Consider the following 18,944-nt stretch of genomic DNA (forward strand, 5'->3'; position numbering starts at 1 on the left):
CCACTTTGGTAAAGGCATCAAGGTCTTGTTAACACTGATATGCATTTGACACAAAGCTCTGTTAAGCTTGTCAGACAGCTGTCAATAGTTGAAACATAGGCTACGACTTTAATTACTTCCTGCACTCGACCTCTTTCTGTTCTGACCGCTGGCACGATCAGTTGTGCTTTATTTAGCTGCAATAAATTTTGTTTAAATTATTAAAAGTGAAACACGTGTATATTTTCGTGTGCAAATCGTGCTATTGAGAAGCCATCCTCAAGGAGGCTTTATTAAAACCTTGTAAGATCACCATTTCACAGCGTTTATCTGTTCCATTTTGGATTATTTTTTGCTTCAAAGAATATTGTAAGTGTGACTATAATGACGCAACCAATTGGATGCTAATATATGTTCCCAAAAATTATAAGGTTGTATGGCGACAAGAGCTATTGTCTTGGTCGGCTCATCCACAATTAAACGTTGGATTCATCCCGTCAGATAATCAGGCGAAGCTGGAATTTGAATGCAGAAATTAGCGACAAGGCAGAATTTCAATAGGCAGCAAACGTAGCAGCAGCAGCGGCGGAGAGAACTCGACTTTTACAAAGACTCCAGTGCCCTCCAAAAACCAGGAGAAAGAGCCACATATACTCGTATATGTGTACTAACGTTAACGAATTTGGTTTCTTTAAAATTCAGGCAGAAATATCAATATTACGAATTTTTGCATGCTTAACCTAAAAGCAGAGACCCTGTGCTTACAAATTGCATGTACAGCGCAAGTACAAAGTCCAACTTTATTGGCATAATTTTATCTAAGCATCAGCTATTAATAGCAATTGTTTAAAGTAACTGTATTTTGGTTTGTGCAAAAGCAAAAGTTTTTCTTTATCAAAAGTTCAAAAGTAAGAGAGCCTCTTACATAGGCATATAATTAATTCATACATACATATATATTAGAGCAGGCATTTGCAACTCAATAAGTGCTGAGTTTGGAAATATTAATATCTTAATTTTTTTTATTTTTTTTTATTGGAGATCGAAAGTGTTGAAATAGTACTGCTTGTATAAATTAATTTTGATCCCATACTAACATACACAGCAACATCTGGAAACCATGGAGGCCTTCATCGGATTTTTCAGAGGGTCAGTCAAACTTGCATATCTATTTCTTGCTTATTTTCGATCATCAAGTGTACAGGTTAATAAGTAAATTTCAAATATATAAAAGTACGGCTTTTAAAGTTTTGGGGTCAATGCCCTTGAAAGCTTTTCGTCAACGATTAAACATATGATGCCCAGCATCACAGCTTTTTAGTTTCAAAGTTTGTTTTGATTTTTATTGCTAATTGCTGATACAGTTCGGTATAACTGTTTTACTAGCGACTGATAATAATATTTTTATTTTTGCTCTCGATGCACTTATGCTTATTACTAGATATATTTATGCATGAATTATTGCTTTTTCTTTAAACCGGTATACTCTGATATCATTTTTCATTGTTTTGAGGAAACAAACTTATATCGCAACTATGAATTACTCTTGCTTATGCAGAATAACTTTGGTTTATCAACTCTTATGTGCTATTGATGAATATTAACCTTTAATTTTAGTTTGATTATGTTTTTCTTTTATTTACGTTATGATTACTTGAATTTTATAAATGGAAAAGAATGAAGTTTAATTGGAATTTAGTATTTTTCATTATATATTGAATAAAATAACTATGACTTTGTGAATTTAAATATATTTTTCCTAATGTAAAGGGATAAGGCAGGCGAAGTAGCCTCTTCTTGGGATTTTTCTTAAAATAACGCACAATGGAAAAATCATTGGTAGGGTGGGTAGAGAGCGTAGCAACCACACCATCTGGTTAGCTTTGAAGAAGGTATTGCTGATGATGAGGGTGTTGATGGAGTGTACGGTCAAGAACCATCCCACAGGCTGTTTTGCTAGCCGCCGTCAATGTATCCCGCACCGACCCTCTCCCCCAACAACGTCAGCCCATAGAATGTGTATGGTTGTACATTATACGTGTCTTATTGTGTGTACATTACATCTCTGTACAGTAAACAAATTTGGCGTGCAACCTCATCTGTTCTCACCTTACATAAATTTGTTGTGAACCAGACTAATTTCACATTACAACCTCACTTTTCTAGGTTAAAAACGACTGCTGTGATACAGTCCAAAAGCAAAAAAAAACAAGTAAAAAAGCTAAAGTCGGGTGTCCCGACTTTGAAACACTCTGTACACATGTTTACAATAATTATAGAAAATAAAAAAAATTAAGAAAATAAAAATAAAAAAAATGTTGATCGATTTTACCTTTCTCGGTATTCGAACTCACGTAAATGGTGTATAATCGCACATTTACATAGCAATTGCGTCTGTGTGAGTGTATGTATAATGTGTAAACATGTGTGCAGTCAACCAAAGCACCAGCATCAAGAACAAGAACGCTTGAGCAGCGCTGCAGCAGCAAATATATTTACAGCTTAAAACTTCTTATTAAATCGGTCTATCATAGTGAAACTTGGCATACGGACACATAATAACCAACTGGGGGTATTTCCAAAATTTAGTTCGAAATTCCAAGAATTACGGGAGTTAGAGAAAATCGCGATTTTCGGAGGAGAGGGGGGAGGGAGGGAAATTCCAAAATATACATTTTCTGCGTATTCACATAAGGCATCTTGGACTAAAATTTTGTGTCTCTAGGTTATATGGTCTCCGAAAATCAAATCTCCGGTAAATCAAAAAAAATAAAACAAACTCGTATAGCGTACACACATAAGGCATCTTTGTGCAAAATTTGGTGTATCTATCTCTTATAGTCTCTGAGATCTAGGTGATCATACGGACGGACGGACGGACAGACGGACAGACAGACAGACAGGGATAAATCGACTCGTCTTGTCATGGTGATCAAGAATATATATACTTTGTGGGGTCTGCCACGCCTCCTTCTGCCTGTTACATTTTTCAGCTCGCGCAAACCTAATATACTCTTGTACATTTTATGTACAGAGTATAAAAAACCGGGGAAAAAGAGAAATAATAACAAGATAGAACGCTACAGTCGAGCAAGCCCGACAGTAAAATAGCCTGTACTCTCCACAAAAAAAATGAAAATTAAAAAAAAAGAAAAAATTAAAAAAAAAATGAATGAATTAATTAATTAATTTAATTAAATTATAAAACATGTTTATGTTCAGTTTTAACAGCATACATTTACATCACGTACCTATGTGTGTTTATATGCGTGTATGTATGCAGCACAAAGTTGAACCAAAGCAGCAAAAACAACAAAATCTGCGGGCAGCGCTGCAGGCAGCGCATGAGCAGCGATTTTATTTATGGCTAAAACTTTCTTCGGAATTGACCTATCATGATGAAACTTGGTATACAGACACATAATCACTAACGGGATCTAGCTACCTAATTTTAGTTCGAAATTCCAAGAACTACGTGAGTTATGGAAAAAACACGAATTGCAGGGGAGTGGGGGGTGTATCAGAATAAAAAAAAATTAACTTGACCTGCCTAGGACTTAGGGGAACCTCGATACCAAGTTTGGTTATTCTAGCTTTTGTACTTCCTGAGATCCTTGCGCTCATACAGACAGACGTGGCTATATCGACTCGTCTTGTCATCCTGATCAATAATATATATACTTTGTGGGGTCTGCCACGCCTCCTTCCGTGTGTTACATACATGCGCACAAAACTAGTATAGCCTTTCACCCTTTGGGTACAGGCTATAAAAAACAAACTTGGCCTGCCTAGGACTTAGGGGAACCTGGATACAAAGTTTGGTCATTCTAGCTATTGTACATTCTGAGATCCTTGCGCTCATACAGACGGACAGGTGGACGGACAGACGGACATGGCTATATCGACTCGACTTGTCACCCTAATCAAGTATATATATACTTTGTGGGGTCTCCCACGCCTCCTTCTATTAGAGCGAACTTGTTGCAACACTTTGAGGGGGTTGTACTGGAGAGAATTTGTTTCGCTAATAATTTTCTTAGAATTGACTGAATTGGATACAATTAAACTAAAGTAGATGACTTTACATAGATTGCGTGTGCAGAGTTTGGTTTATGTAGCTTTTGAAATGTGGACAGCATTGACAAAATTCTGTAGCGGGGAAAGGCTGGGAAAATTCAAAAAAATAAAATAAACTCGTCCTCTCTCGGACCTCGGAGAATCTGGATACCAACTTTAGTTAATCTAGCTTTTATAGTTTCTGAGATGCTTGCGTTCATCCAGACAGACGGACAGACGGACGGACATGTCCAGAGCGATTTCTCTTGTCATGCTGATCAAGAATATGGGGTCGGAGATGCTTCCTTCTGCCTGTTACATACTTTGCACAATACCCTACGGGTACAGGGTATAAAAAGGGAAGCTAAAGTCGGGCGTCCCAACTTTGAAATATTCTGTACATATGTTTAGAATTGTTCTTTATTCATTTATTTATTTATTTGTTTATTAGTTCCTAGTATGACAAGAACATTTCTTATAAATTAATGTAGTACTAGTCACAAAGCATACAATTTTCTTAGATAAAATTAAAAGTGATTTGAATAGCCTACTGTAAAGGCATTTTACTTAGTTTTTAGATTATGTAAGAGAATTATAATTGAATGCAACGCATTAGTTAAGAGTACACTGCAGCTGCCTGTGCGCAGCATAATTGCAATTGCCGTCATATGTTGTGCTTACGGCGGCGGCCGTTGTATTGTATGTAGCTTCGCTACAATTAAAGACACTTGTAATATTGAAGTCGAGCTGTGCGAATGTGTTATTCTTTGAGCCAATAAATCGCGTAGAAAGACACTAGTCTTTCTTTTACATAATTTTGTGAACCTTTCGTTTTTGCCATACCGGCCAGTTACCGGCTTAAAGCCGAACATTTTGGCGCCCCCGGGTGGACTACTGGAGTCTACTCCCTCGTTGGATCTAACATCGGCTCGGCTTTCGACTTGCGATTACCGTCGTGGTGGTGTCGACTGGTCCTACTGGTGTCTTCGATCTGCGCGAGATTATTGGCGGTGTTCTTCTGGACAATTGGACGTTTGGCTACATTCCAAACCGATGAATTGCCACAATTTTCAGGGAAGTTTACATCAGGTAATGAGTGCGAAAAATAAATTGCGGCCACATTTGTCGACTTGTGTGTGTATTTAAACGCCAAGTTGCGACACATATGTACATACATACAAGTGGCTAAATATATATACACATATAAATTTGTGCAACTCACTAATAAATTTATATGCTATACTCATTTGTAAATTTAGCAAATAGAGTGGACCGTGATTTATTTGGCAGTCGGCATCTCGCTTAAAGAAATATAAATATAAATAATATAAATACTTACGCACAGCTGTTGGAGCTTTATACAATAAATAAAGTTTAAAAGAAAACATGCATACATAAATATAATTGCGTAGAAAATTGCATTTATTTATTTCTTGCTATCCTATACATACATATATATGTATATACTCGTACATTCAGAATATATAAGCACATAACCAAACGTTGGTTAGAAATTTGCCAAATCAGTGTATGGAAAAGGTCACTGCACTGCGCTAAGTCGCCGGTGCTTAATTTCTTCTGTACTTGCTTTGTTGCTGCACTGGTGAAGCCGTCGCTAGCGGCCGTTGTACATAGGTACATACTTAGTGTTGGAGGAGAATAGTTTATAAGTAATGAAATTATTTGAAGTGTTAAATTTGAACATAACGATTTGTGTGTAACTAAGTTTGTAGTCTGGCAACGCAAATTCTCTCTCCCTTTACATCATTTGTCATTCTCTACATTTCGTCATACCATTGCTATGCGTGTCACACATTTAGCAGGGGGAGTTCAAAAGGTGAAACCGTTGAATAAAGACACAAGCGCATTATAGTTACTGTAGCCTGAGAACATTCCAGTATAGCACACTACCTGCAGCACAGAGCTGCTACCATTTTGGTGTTAATACATTCCTATTAACATAGCACTGGACGTACTGTAGTGTGAGCACATTCCTGCTAATACAGTACTCATCTGCTAGCACATAGCTGCTACCCCACCGCTGTTAACGCATTTTGGTTAACAGTACGATTGATGTTAATACATTCCTATTAACATATCACTTGAGTCACTGTGGCACTATGTTAAAACATTCCTATTAAACATATCGTTTATGTTATTGTTATGCTAAGCCATAACACTGTTTGGAACTGTCACAGCTGATAGCTGACAGTCGAATAATCAAATTGATATTTGCACTGGTATTTCTACATCAAGTTCTTGCTTCAATCGGTCATCATGAGCGATGATGAGGACGTACCCTCCGTGTAAGGAGTTGGTGGTACCAACGCCAAAGCTGCATCAAGATTAACGAGTCTTAGAGCTCAACGCACCGTGTTTGAACGACATATTCAGAACTTACATGCAAAGGTGATGAAACGTGGCAACGCCGAAGATGCTGAAGTTTTAACCAGTACTTCAAACTCTCGAGTCACAGTATCGTCAGTTAAGTCAAATACAAACGCAAATCGAAAACTTACATAGCATTGATAGCGAACGTGGAAATCAAGAAGAAATGTTTATTGCTGCCAAGGTAAAAATCCTTTCGCTTCTTCAAACCAAGCGACATGTACAATTACCTACAAATGCTGAAGCGAGTTTCTTAAACTCATCTGTCGTTCCTAACGGAGGGCATGGCCATCGGTTGCCGAAGTTGAAGCTGCCGAGTTTCTTCGGCAAATATGCGTCCTTTAAACGTTTCAACACGTCATTTATAGACCTTATTCATCACGATCCACAAATACCCACAACCGATAAGTTTAATTATCTACTTGACTGTTTATCAGGGCCTGCGCTGGAGGTTGTGCAGTCATTTCAAATAACGGAAAAGAACTACGAAAAAGCCTTGGAGCGACTCGAGGCTCGCTACGACAATGATGTGCTGATCTTTCACGAGTGCATCTCAACTCTTATCGCGATTCCCTGAATGAGATATCCTGAAGCGATGTCGTTGCAAAGGCTTATTGAAAATGCATCCACTATAAGAGGTTCGTTGCTTTCACTGGGATCGGCTGAAGAAATTATGAACAATATCATGATTTATCTTGTACTTGGCAAAGTAGATGTTGACACGAAAATTCATTATGATGAAAAGCAGAGCTTTGAGTACCTTTTAACGTGGGAAGACTTCTGCAAAATTCCTAATCGGCGCTGTCAATTCTTAGAAGGTCAACGAGACAAGGCTCAGAGCATCGTCCTTCAGGTACAAGGTGTAAGAATACATCAACGGCTAAAAGTTTCGTCAACTTAGCGGTCTATGTTGCAAGTCATCGGCACACTACACAGGCACCATGTTTGCTGAGCTTCCACTTCAGCAGAGATTTAACATGATCAAGAATGCGAACGGATGCTTTAACTGCCTACGCAGGGCTCATCAGGTTAAAGAATGCCAGTCCAAGTCAAGGTGTAGGGTTTACCAATCTACACATCATACGCTTCTGCATAAATACACGCAAGCTATTCCAAATAGTCAACCATCTGTAAATACGTCACTTTTGGCTCATACCTCGAGCGTAGCTGTATTACCGAGCGCTTTAGTTCAGATACAGGACAGATGTGGCCAATTTCATGTGGTCCGTGCAGTATTGGATTCATGCTCAGAAGTAAGTTTTATCACGGAAGAGACAGCCAAACGACTTCAGCTCAAGAAGCATAGAGTGAGGCAAGAAGTCAGCGGCATCTCAGATTCGAGGCATAAGGTCTCATTTGTTACATTTGCAACAGTAAAGTCAAGGCATTCGGACTTTACATGGTCTGCAACATTTTCCATTGTTAAGAAAATTTCGGCCAAGCAGCCACAGCAAGCATATAACGCATCAAATTGGAATCTACCATCAGGGGTCGAATTTTCTGACCCACATTTCTACGTGTCAAATAAAATTCAACTATTACTCAGCGTGGATGGATGCAATCAGAGATGGAAAACTTAAGCTTGGCAAAGATATGCCATACATTGTTATTGAAATCCGTTAGATTAAGACAACTATTATTACTTGATATTTGGTCACACTTGTTTTGTCATTATGCTTTGTGCTATGTATCTATAACAAGTTAGTTCTCGTCAATCGTTTGCTAAGGGAAGAACTCGCGCATAAGCGTATAATAAAATATATATAACCTCTAAACACTTTAAAACAACTGCGTCTCACTTGATCTCCAACTGCTCTAAAATTATAGCCACCAAAGGTTATAATTTCCAACAGGTTATGGGCCCAGAGCTATAGAGGAAGTGAGAAGTGTCTTTATGGATTACTGTGTGTGATCACGAAAATATAAAGACAAATAGAAGTGCTTCGTGGATTACTGTGTGTGACCGCGAAGAAGTAAAGACAAACAGAAGTGCTTTGTGGATTACTGTGTGTAATCGGGAAAAGGCAAACATGAGTATGCAGGGGCTATATTCCATCGAAAAGTTGGATGGTGAAAATTATGCGGTGTGGTCGGTGCACATGAAAAGTGTGTTGGTACAATACGACCTATGGCTAATCGTGTGTGGTAGATCGGTAAAAAATGAGTCCGATACGGCTGAGCAAAAGGCTGAGTTTGATACGCGCGACGAAAAGTCATTAGCAAACATTTTACTAGGTGTAAAAGCGTCGGAAATTAATTTCATAAAGAACTGTAATTCGGCAAAAGAAGCTTGGGATAAGCTTGCAGCTGTATATCAGCCGCGTGGGCCTGCAAGAAAAATTTCATTGTTTAAAAGATTGCTTCGGTTACGCTTGTCAGAGGGTTCAGATGTAAAAAACTATATAAGTGAGTTTTCTGACGTTGTGGACAAGCTCAAGGAAATAGGCATGGATATTTCTGAAGACATTCTAACAATTGTGTTGCTGTCGGGGCTAAGTAAGCTGTTTGAAAACTTTGTGGTAGCTGTCGAGACACGCGAGCAGTTGCCGTCATTGTCTGATCTCAAGGTTAAAGTGTTAGAAGAACGCGTGAACACCGAAGAGGTGGTAAAGTGTTAGAAGAACGCGTGAACACCGAAGAGGTGGATAGCAGTGTACAGCAAGTCTTAGTGACGCGTGCCCAAAACAGAGGCAAAAGGAACTCGCAAAATGAGAACGGCGCGAAGCATAGCAGAAAATGTTACAAGTGCGGCCGTGAGGGGCATTTTATTGCTCAGTGCAAGCAAAATGTAAAAAGTGGCGAGAACAAGAAGGACAGTGATACAGCGCTTGCAATCATAGCGAATGTGCAAAGAATAACTGTTTATCAAAAGCAACTTGGTGCCTAGATAGCGGCGCCACTGAACACATGTGATGTGACAAATCGTGGTTTGACGATTTAAGAGAGCAAAAAGAGAAAATCTTACTTGCTGGAGAGAGTTTCATATATGCCGATGGCATTGGTACTGTGTGTGTGAACTATGAGAACTAAACCATTAAAGTGGAAAACGTATTATACGTCAAAGAGTTGCAAACAAACTTTATATCGGTCTCCAGAGCGGTCGAAAAGGGTTATAAAGTGATTTTTGATAAACAAAGCGCGATAATAAAGGACAAGCAAAACGAGAATATTCTACATGCAAACAAGTGTAATGATTTGTTCACAAAAGAAGTGCATGTATACAAACGCTAGTAGTGATGAACTGTGGAAATGGCATTGTCGGTTGGGTCATTTGAATATGAAAAGTATTAAGAAAATGGCATGTGACGAAATGGTCTATGGGTTAAAAGCGATTAACAATAAAGTGAACTTAGAAAACGTCCTATGTGAGACATGTGCGAAAAGCTAAATTTGTGTAAAGGCATTACCAAAGGAGGCAGAGAATCGCGCAACAGAGTTACTGAGCTTAATTCATACAGTCATTTGTAGGCCGATAAGCAAGGCGTCTGCCGGTGGCGCTCGATATTTCGCAACATTTATCGATGATTACTCACGCTATACTTTTGTGTATATGTTGAAAACGCGTGATCAAGTTTTTGCGGCATTTAAAGACTTTTTGGTGTTTGCCGAAAAACAATGTGGTAAAAGGCTAAAAGCTGTTCGAAGCGATAACGGTCGTGAATACGTTAGTCGTGAATTTGAAAAATATTTGTCGGAAAACGGAATACAGAGACAGCTAAGTGTACCGTATACCCCACAGCAAAACGGGGTGGCTGAGCGAGCGAATCGCACACTTGTAGAAATGGCTAGGAGTATGTTGGTATATTCGTGCGTAAATGAAAGTTTGTGGGGCGAGGCAGTGCAGACTGCAGCCTATATACGCAATAGGTCAGTAACAAGAAGTTTAGCCAACAAAACGCCGTATGAGGCATGGACTGGTAAAAAACCAAGTGTGGCGCATTTAAAGGTATTCGGCTCGAAAGCAGTGGCACTAAATAAAGCGCATAAAAAGAAATTTAGTGCAAAAGGCAAGGAGTACTTAATGGTAGGGTACTCATGGACTTCTAAAGCATATCGACTGTTTTGTCCAAAGTCGCAGACGGTTATAGAAAGCCGTGATGTTATTTTTATGGAAAGTAATGATGGCGAACGCAAAATGGGCGTAAGGGACACAACATTGTTTGACGAATGTGTACAATCAAGTAACATGGGTCAATCAGCGGGTACAGAGGTGATCTGCAATGAAAGTCTTGTGTGTGAGCGAGATGCTGGTGACATTGAAGTATCCGAAGAGGGTAGCACATCCGATGGCAGCGATGAATTCGAGAGCGCAAATAGCGATGAGGCGATGTCGTCTGCAAGAAGTGAAATCCGTGGGCCAGGGCGGCCCACAATCGTCAGAACAGGTCAACCAGGTAGACCTCTTAAGCAATACAATATGGTAAATGTATTGAGAGTGGAAGACGTGCCGATTCCAACAACTGTAAGAGAGGCCATGAAGTCAGAAATGTGTCAGCAATGGTCAGCATCGATTCAGAAGGAGATTGATTCTCTTGAAGCCAACAAAACGTGGGAGCTGACAGATTTGCCAGTAGGCAAGAAACCGATAGGCTGCAAATGGGTCTTCGGAGTAAAGACTGACAAGGATGGCAACGTTGAGCGCTTCAAGTCAAGATTAGTTGCAAAAGGATGCGCGCAACTATTTGGAGTCGACTACTTCGAAACGTTCTCACCGGTGGTGAGATATTCATCCGTCAGGATGATCATAGCGCTGGCAGTGGAGAAAAAGTTGTTCCTGCACCAGATGGATGTGTCGTCTGCTTATTTACACAGCGAGTTATCTGAAGAGGTTTACATGAAGCAGCCAGATGGGTTTGTAAACGCTGAACATCCAGGCAAGGTGCTGAAGTTGAAGAAATCTCCCTACGGGCTGAAGCAAAGTGGTAGAGAGTGGAATGCCAGGCTAAATGATGTGCTGAAAAAGCTGGGCTTTGTACCATGTGTGAGCGAGCCGTGTGTCTATATATGCAATAGGCAAGGTAATATGAATATAAATGCTGTATATGTAGACGATCTTTTAATTGCTAGCTCGACGAAAGATGACCTAGAAGACATAAAATCATCAGTTGGCGATGAGTTTGATGTAGTTGATGGCGGCCAGCTAAACCACTTCTTGGGCATAGAAGTAGAACGCGAAGGTGAAACTGGCGGCATAACTATTGGTCACAAGCAGTACGTGGAGAACCTGCTGCATGCGTGGGGCATGTCAACGTGTAAGCCTGTTGCTACACCCCTAGAAGCCGGTCATCAAGTAAAGTGTGATGACAGTGGCTGCACACCCGTTGATGTAAAGAGTTATCAGTCGTTGATAGGCTCTTTGATGTATTTGGCAATAACGACAAGGCCAGATATTTTGCATTCCGTCGTAAAGTTGGCACAACGAAATTCAAACCCCCATAAGGAACACGAAGTTGCAGCAAAGCGTGTGCTAAGGTATCTAAAAGGCACAGCTGATCTGAAACTTCATTACAACGCTACGGGAAAACCGATCCATGGGTACGTCGACGCAGACTGGGCGAATGATACCACGGATCGTAAGTCGTATAGTGGATACGTCTTCATTGGAGCAGGCGGTGCTATCTCATGGGAGTCCAAGAAGCAAAGTCTGGTGGCGTTGAGCAGCACTGAAGTGGAGTACGTCGCTTTGTCTTCAGCAGCACGAGAGGCAGCGTACTTGAAAAAATTGTTAGTTGAAATGGGTTTCAACGATGTCAATTGCATAAAATTGTATTGTGACAATCAGAGTGCGCAATGTTTAACTAAAAACCCAACATTGCACAACCGTAGTAAGCATATTGACATCAAATACCACCATGTGTGAGAAATGTATACTAACAATGAAATAGATGTCGAATACATATGTACTAACGATATGATTTCAGATGTTTTAACTAAGAATTTGCAAAGAAACAAACATGTGAAATGTATCAATGAGATGAATTGTTATTAGTGCTTTGTAAATCAAGTAAATAATGATTGAGAAGGAGTATTGAAATCCGTTAGATTAAGGCAACTATTATTACTTGATATTTGGTCACACTTGTTTTGTCATTGTGCTTTGTGCTATGTATCTATAACAAGTTAGTTCTCGTCAATCGTTTGCTAAGGGAAGAACTCACGCATAAACGTATAATAAAATATATATAACCTCTAAACACTTTAAAACAACTGCGTCTCACTTCATCCTCCAACTGCTCTAAAATTATAGCCACCAAAGGTTATAATTTCCAACAATTGTAAACACTGAATATGGATGGATCGTCGGGGGCAGCATGGCCAACATGGGCACTGACACGCATATTCAGCAATGTTATTTCACAGTCAACGAAACACCGCAAGATTCGTTGGTTCAAAGGTTCTGGGAGGTAGAAGACTGCAAGGTGACGAAATCGAGGTTCACAGACGAAGAGCGTCTTTGTGAAGAGCATTTCCGGAACACAGTCTCACAGACACCTACAGGGCGAATACAAGTTAGATTGCCATTCACGGAATTCTCCACACTCGGAGACTCGTATACAAACGCACTGCGGCGTTTCAAATAGCTAGAACGCAAACTGGATCACGATGATCAACTGAGAATTATACGTCGAATTCATGAACGAGTACATAGACCTCGGACACATGTCCATGGTACACAATGAAAACCGCGCACAGCCGCACTTTTATATTCCACACCATTGCATTTTACGACCACAAAGTTTGTCGACCACACATTTGGGTAAATCCCTTCACGAGTTTCTAAGGGTGGGCCCCACGATTCAACAAGACTTAATTACCATTCTTGTCTTTTCGATTACACAGATACGAACTTACGGGCGACATCGCAAAAATGTATCGACAGTTTTTATTGCGCTTGAGGATCAAGATGTTACGAAAACACTTGGAGTGGTATGGCAACCTCGTCGTGATGTATTCGTATTTCGTTACGGATACCAGGAAAATGAACCAATTACCAAACGCAATATTCTTTCACGTATCGCTCGAACCTTCGATCTTCTAGGGTTCATCGGCCCAGTCATTATACGGTGTAAAATTCTACTTCAAGATTTGACTTTAAAGGGGCTCGATTGGGACATTCCTGTTGATGGAGCTCTGCGAGAAAGATGGTTGGACTTGCTAGATAATCTGAAAGATCTAGCCAAGTTGGAAATTCCACGATATGTTTTCACATCTCCGACGCATCGCTGCGAAATACATGGATTCGCAGACGCTTCTGAAAGAGCATACGGTTGCTGCATATACGTTCGCGCACATCTCGCGCATGGCATCGAAGTCAACCTTCTAGTGGCAAAATCGAAGGTGGCGCCAATGAAAGTCCAATCGTTACCCAAACTTGAACTTTGTGGTGCCCTTCTACTGAGCCGAGTTTGGCGAAAATTTGAAAGGAAACTGGACATTTATGTTGAATGGGTCTATTTTTGGATGCATTCATCGAAGCTGCAATGCTTTGTTGCCAACAGGGTAGCCGAGCTGCAAGAACATTCAAATGTCATTTGGAGGCACGTTCCTTCATCCAAGAACCCGACAGATATCATTTCACGTGGATGTCGTGCTTCTGACTTGCTGACAAACATGTGGTTGAAAGGTCCACACTTCTTAAAGCATCACAGTGAATCTTGGCCACAACTAAAGGAACTACTTCTACCGCCAATCGAGGTCCGTACGAGAGCAACACTTGTTTGTAGACATGCTGACAGCGCACATCAAATATCTACTCTACACTCAATAATCGAGAACTGTTCATCGTATCTCCGAATTATTCGAATAGTGTCATACATATTTCGCACTATAAACCGAGTCAAGCCTGACTCTACTTTGACAACAAAATCAGCGGGTCCCATATCAGCTGCTCAGCAAACCAAATCGTTTTGGAGAATCATCGCATTAATTCAATCCGAAACATACCCCAAGGAAATGATGGCGTTACGGAAGAACCAGTCTCTTCAACCTATGCTACAACGAATGTCACCATTCTTCCAAGAAATGAAACTTGATAATAGTATTGCGTGTGTGATGAGAGTTGGTGGTCGCCTTTCAAAAGCAGAACTACCATATGAGGCGAAACATCAAGCTCTCCTACCATCACGCAACATCGCTTTACAAAACTATATGTGGAACATTTACATCGCAGCAACTGTCACGCCTGAGCCAGAATATTGCTTTCCCTGCTACGTGAAAGAATTTGGGTCATCAATGCAATTTTACTCACCGGAATTGATTTCTGCGGCCCCTTTTTTACATCTTACAGGCTTAGAGGCAAACCTCCATATAAAACATATGCGGCAATATTCGTCTGCTTCGCATCGAAGGCAATTCATACTGAACTGGTGTCTGAGCTATCAACAAACGCATTTCTGCTATGCATACGGAGATTCATTGCTCGTCGTGGCATTCCTGAGCGCCTATTTTGCGACAACGCAACTAATTTTGTTGGAGCAGCCACAAAATTGGAAGAATTCAAAAATCACATGTTAAACGAATCAGCCATTGAGATAATCAACTTATACAGCTCATCTAAAGGTTTCGAATTTCGTTTTATTCCCCCTAGAGCACCACATTTTGGAGGCCTCTGGGAGGCTGCGGTGAAGGCAGCGAAAACGTTGGTTCTCAAGAACGTTGCCAACGCCCACCTAACATATGAGGAGCTGCAAACAGTGTTTCTAGACGTGGAGGCCATATTAAATTCAAGACCAATTGCACCGGCGTCTGACGATCCCAATGATGTCGCAGCTGTAACTCCCGCACATCTACTAATAGGGACATCTTTAACATCAGCGCCAGAAGCAGCGCTCTACCGAGATTCAGATCCACCCGGCAAGGAGATGCGCTATCTGGATAGATGGCAGCATGTGACGTATCTCAAACAACAGTTTTGGGCACTTTGGAGATTACATGCACACACTGCAACAACGCGTCAAGTGGACCAAAGAACAGCCAAACCTGTCGGTTGGACAACTCGTCATCATCCACGAAGATAATACACCAGCGCAACAATGGTTGCTGGCCCAAGTTATAGCAACAATTCCTGGAAAGGACGGAAAGGTCCGAGTTGCAGACGTGAAGACCGCTAAAGGAATCCTCAGGCGTCCAATCCATAAGCTGGCGCCCCTCCCATTGGGCTAGTCTGTTTGTTATTGAAAGATGGTTCTTTCAACGCGGCGAGAATGTTGGAGGAAAATAGTTTATAAGTAATGAAGTTATTTGAAGTGTTAAATTTGAACATAACGATTTGTGTGTAACTAAGTTTGTAGTCTGGCAACGCAAATTCTCTCTCCCTTTACATCATTTGTCATTCTCTACATTTGGTCATACCATTGCTATACGTGTCACACACTTAGCAGGGGGAGTTCAAAAGGTGAAGTGTGTGTGGAGTGCTTCTCCTAGTCATATTTGGGAACTGCAGAAGGGACTGGTGGTGGTGAATAAGAAAAGCAACAATTTTACCGGCCGGGAAACCGGCCAACACTTAGGTACAAGTGCAGCAGGAGAATTACAGTTGTACATAAGCAACAGGCGAGACTGAGTTTGCGTGCACTGATTTTGGCAGTTTTGGTTTGCCTTGCCGTTCTTCTAATTTGTTCATTTCGATATTGTTGTTGTGCTGCTGTCACACAGCAGCAGCGTTGGCTCGTGCGCATATCGCTGATTCTCTCCCGCTCTCTTTGCTTCGGTGGCCATATCGTTGGTGCACTACTGGCTCGCTGCTATCGTGTAGCTTGCATTCGTCGTCGTTTGCGCTGTCGGCGTTGGTAGAAATCAGCTGGACAGTTCGCTGTTTGGTAACTTTAGCGTTTGGTACGCTATTTGTTTGTGCGCTCCAGCTGCAGTGTACACGTAAACAACAACATAAACACACTTTTCTTTAGCTGAACAGTAAAGGCTAGCAATTTAGTACCACTGTACTACAATTGAAATACTCTATTACACCCTTTTGCATACCTTTATTTTGTAAATATGCCCGGCAAAAAAAGCAAGCAAAACCGAAGCAGGGCATTAGACGACTTTGTCTCATATAAATTTGAACGCTTGCTTCAGTCACATGCCAATGTCGTTCGCGATATCCAACGAATAAAAAGTTCTATCCAGACAACTTCTGGCAGCATCGAGCCTTTTGAAGTTGAGTGCCGATTGGAAATTTTGTCCCGGTACATTGATAAAGCCTTTGACCTGCAGGAAGAATTAGACAGAATTGATCCGGCCTTAGTGTCAAGGGCACACTTGGAGATTCTCTGCGTCTCAACTAAAGCGCTTTTGATGAGCAAAGGCGGACGGCCAAATCCTTATAGGGACAGCGTAGTGAATTCCACAATATTTGCATCCTCTCATAGCAAACAGTTGCCTTCAATGAAGTTGCCACGGTTTGGTGGTAGCTATTCGGACTATAAGAACTTCATTGGGCTGTTTGAAAATCTAGTGGACAATGACGCATCACTTTCAAATATTGAAAAGTTTAATCATTTGCTGTCATGCTTAGAGAAAGAAGCACTAGGAACGGTCAAGGCTTATCAAGTTACCGAGGAAAATTATCCAAAGGCACTGGCAGCTTTGAAGCGCTTTTACGACCACAGCTATCTTATCGTATTTGATAGCATTGCCAAATTATTTGACCTTCCGAAAATGCAAAGCTCGTCTGCTTGTTCTTTGCATTCGTTAATTGATAACGTTCGCGCTAGCTACGAATCACTGCTATCCTTAGGCAATGACAAACAAATTTCTAACGTCATGCTCATACACTTGGTCATGAGTAAAGTTGACCCCAATACTCGTTCAAAGTGGGAAGAGAGCCTCGACTATAGCAAACTTCCGTCTTGGGAAGACTGCGAGTCATCTCTCAACAAACGCTACCAGCACTTATCTGCTGCGGAATCATTGACCATTGACTATTTTATACATTCTTGTACTCAATTCGCAGCACTTAACCGCGACAAACGATTTAAGTTCGTGAAAATGTGCACTTTGTACATAAACTGCCTAAGGAAAGGTCACACAACAAAGGCATGCAAATCGACTCCATGCAGAGTGTGTTCGAAACTACATCACACACTTCTGCATAAATATTCTGTCAACTCAGCGCAAGCTGCAACTGCCAGCCAATCATTTGTGGCGCAAGCTGAAACGCCAGCCCAAACTTTGGCTGTTAATCACGCCACGAGCGTTTCTGACCAAGTGATATTGGCTACGGCAGTGGTCCGTGTAATGGATCAATTGGGCTCCTACCAATTTGCTAGGGCTTTGCTCGACTGAGGGTCCCAAATTAATTTTATGACAGAGGAGCTAGCCAACACTTTGCAACTTAAAATAGAGCGAAAAAATATTAATTTGCTTGGCATTGGTAAACGCAATTTTGATTTAATGACAGAATTTGGTGTACTGAGCACTATTTCGTCATACCAGCCTGAAAGGGTAATTGTCAACGTTGACGTGCCAAAGGATGAACTAGCAGATCCTCAGTTTCAAAGGCCGTAACGCATTGATCTGCTTCTTGGCGCAGATGTATTCTTTGACCTATTAAGAGAAGGCCAAATAAAAGGAACCAGTGATTCGCCGACTTTGCAAGCTACAGCACTCGGCTGGATTGTAGCTGGGCGTTGTCGATCTGCTGACTCATCTGCACTTTGTTCTGCTTCACTCATTAGTTTGAATCAGAGTTTTCCGCTTGATAATGAACAAAGTTCCTTAGATGCATTAGTTCGATGCCTTAAATACTTAAGTGAGCTGCACGCAGATTCGCATCCATTGGCGTCTAAATCTCTGGCCAACGACTTTTATGTGGATGACCTGCTATCTGGTGCAGAAACAGTGGAGGAACTGTTGCAGTTGCCATATATTGAGCTAAACTCAGTTTTAAAGCCATTTGGATTTATGCTCACCAAATGGTCATCAAATTGCAAACAGTTTCAAATTCAGCCTTCTGACGATCTTCTTATAGGCCATCAGGAGGATACCAAAATGCTAGGACTAGTTTGGAGTCTTCGTGATGATGCGTTTAGGTACTGTGTCGAAAACCTTTCTGTTCAGATATCGCCTACTAAACGTGCGATACTGTCGTTTATTTCGAAACTATACGACCCACTTGGTCTGCTGTGCCCAATAAATACGCGAGCAAAAATTTTAATGCAGGAACTTTGGCTTCAAAAATTCTCTTGGGACGACCAAATTCCCAGTCATCTATTAAAAGACTTGAATTCTATTACTAGCTCTTTTGATGCACTGGAGTCGATTCGCATACCGCGATACGTCGGCGTCTCCAAAAGTGAAAAATGCCAAATCCATGGCTTTGCTGACGCCTCAACGATAGCGTATGGGTGCTGTCTCTACATTCGAGTAGAACAGAAGCAGAACGTAGCTGTTTATTTGTTGACAGCTAAGTCCAAAGTCGCGCCGTTGAAAATCAAGTCGGTTCCGCGATTGGAACTTTGTGCTGCACAGCTGTGGGACAAAGTTAGGCAACTTCTGCATATGACAATAGAGCGAGTCGTTTT

General features: G+C 41.0%; 1 long non-coding RNA gene across 1 annotated transcript; it reads left to right on the forward strand.

The window, feature by feature from the left end:
• Window positions 1–125: 125 nt before the first annotated feature.
• On the forward strand, window positions 126–1,315 carry LOC115628121. Its single transcript, XR_003995754.1, has 2 exons — window positions 126–348; window positions 411–1,315. It is a non-coding gene; the product is annotated as an uncharacterized LOC115628121 (long non-coding RNA).
• Window positions 1,316–18,944: the final 17,629 nt, after the last annotated feature.

Source organism: Scaptodrosophila lebanonensis, unplaced genomic scaffold (genome assembly GCF_003285725.1).
Source record: "Scaptodrosophila lebanonensis strain 11010-0011.00,11010-0021.00 unplaced genomic scaffold, SlebRS2 tig00000101-arrow-pilon, whole genome shotgun sequence".
Taxonomy (NCBI): domain Eukaryota; kingdom Metazoa; phylum Arthropoda; class Insecta; order Diptera; family Drosophilidae; genus Scaptodrosophila; species Scaptodrosophila lebanonensis.